We start from the raw sequence: 2,344 nt of genomic DNA on the forward strand, positions 1-2,344 counted from the left end.
TTTTTTTCTTCTTTTTTCTTTTTTGGGGGGAAAGGAGGAGGAGAGGTGTTTCCTTTTTTTTTTTTTAGATTCCAATGGGCACATTTTGTGGTGGTTTTCCGAATTTCGGTCGTTAGATTGTTGATTTGATTTTCAGGAATTCTTTTCATCCTTTTAATTTTGTTCTTTCTAATTGGAATTATGTTCAATAATGAAATTCTTGATGGTTTAGTAGCCCTGAGCTTGTAGCCGAGTTCAATATATTATTTTTTATAAAAAAAGGAGTTTTCAACATTAAAAAATTGTAAACTTTGAATTATTCTTTTTATGGATTTTATTAATTCAAATTAATAATTTTCATACACGAAGGAAGATAAATTTTTGACCGAAAATGCAATATTTTAATCTTAGGTTAAAAAATTAATTTGCAATTGAAAAACAATCAACGAATTTTCAACTAAGCAGTTAAAACCTTTAACCAAAAAATGATCTATGAGCCAAAACGATCAATTTTCGACGAAGTAAAATTAATGTTTATTTAAATAATTGAAATTTGATTAAGGAAGATGAACTTTTGTGCAAGAAAATTCATTTTGAACCAAAAAAGATTGATTTTTTTTATAAGATTGTTTAATTTTCAGTTGAACAAATTAGTATTAAATTTCGCAAAACGATATTTGGTGAAAATAGTCAAATCTTTAAACATAGTAGAATATCATTTAACCAAATAGAATACTTTTCAGGCAAAAAAGAAGCATGTTAAAAAAATAAAATTGTTCAATTATCAGTTAAAAAAAATGATTTCTGATAATAAAATGCCGAATTTTAAATAAAATATTAACATTTGCTCAAAAATAAAAAAGTGGAAGTGGTAAAATTCAGGAGTCTGAAGTTCAATCGCAAAAAGTTTCACCCCTCTTGTGCATGTGAAACCCACCTCAAAGCAAGCCCTCACGGTTATACCATTTTTGGAAAATACACAATTTTAAAAATTCAAAATGTTTTTAATAATTACCTGAGAATTTAAAAGAAAAAGCACCAGAAAAAAGTTTCATCCCTCAAGGGCATATTAAAACTACCCCAAATCAAACCCTAAATATTATAAAATTCATATAATATACACAATTGTAAAAAGTCAAAAGGTTTTCAATAATAACTGCTAAATTTAGTAGCAAAGCACCACTAAAAAGTTTCATCGCTCTCGTGCATGTGAAACCCACCCCAAAGCAACCCCTTGATATTATATAAATACGTGAAATATACACAATATAAGAAAGGTAAAAGATTTTCAATAATGACTGCAGAATTTAGTAGAAAAAGCTTCACCAAAAAATTTCATCCCTCTCGTGCATGTTAAAATCACCCCAAATCAACGCATTATTATTATAAAATTCGTGAAAAATGCAAAAATTTAAAAGTCTTTTAATAATCACTGCAAAATTTATTATAAAAGGCACCAGAAAAAATTTTTATTTGTCTAGCTACTGTTAAAATTACCCTAAATCAACCCCTTAATATTTCGAAATTCATAAAATATACACAATTTCAAAATGTCAAAAGGTTTTCAATAAAAACTGCAGAATTTAGTGGCAATATACCACCAAAGTTTCATCCCTTTAGTTCATGTCAAACCCACCCTAAATCAACCCCTAGATTTTCTAAAGTTCGTAAAAAATAATTAATTTTGAAAAGTCAAAAGGTTATCAATTATTACTGCAGAATTTCGTGGCAAAAGCTCCAAGAAAAAGTTTCATCCCTCTCTTGTATGTCCAACCCATCTAATATCAATCCCTAAATATGATAAAATTCGTTAAAAATACACAATTTTCCAAATTTACACTGTTTTCAATAATGATTGCTGCAGTTGGTCCCGATTTTTTAAGAATATTTTCATTCGGGTATAAAATCTAAATTTTCCTCATCAAAAATTGTTCTAGCTAACTTATTTATTAGTTAAATCATGGTTGACTGCTTCGGAGACCGTTTAAACAATCTTAGAAAGTCGACTCGATCATTTCCGGCCGTCGTCTTGGTCATCTGAAACTGACTGACCAGACCATCTTGAAGGGTCGATTTGAACATCTAGGATGGTCGACGAGGTTGTCTCAAACATTCGATCAATCGTATTGGATGGCCAATTAAATTATCTCAGACAGTCGAAGTTTTAATTTCGGATAGTGGATTCAATCATTTCAAATGGTCTACTTGATAATACAGACGTATCAATATGAATATTTAAGGAAAGAAAATTCGATTATCGCATCGGGTTCATTCAAAAATCTGAGTAAGCATTCCGATAATAATCTTGATTTAAAAAATTCCATGTTCGTATAAAAATAGTTAAAAATGTAATTAATGAGAAAAA

Source organism: Belonocnema kinseyi, chromosome 7 (genome assembly GCF_010883055.1).
Source record: "Belonocnema kinseyi isolate 2016_QV_RU_SX_M_011 chromosome 7, B_treatae_v1, whole genome shotgun sequence".
NCBI lineage: Eukaryota > Metazoa > Arthropoda > Insecta > Hymenoptera > Cynipidae > Belonocnema > Belonocnema kinseyi.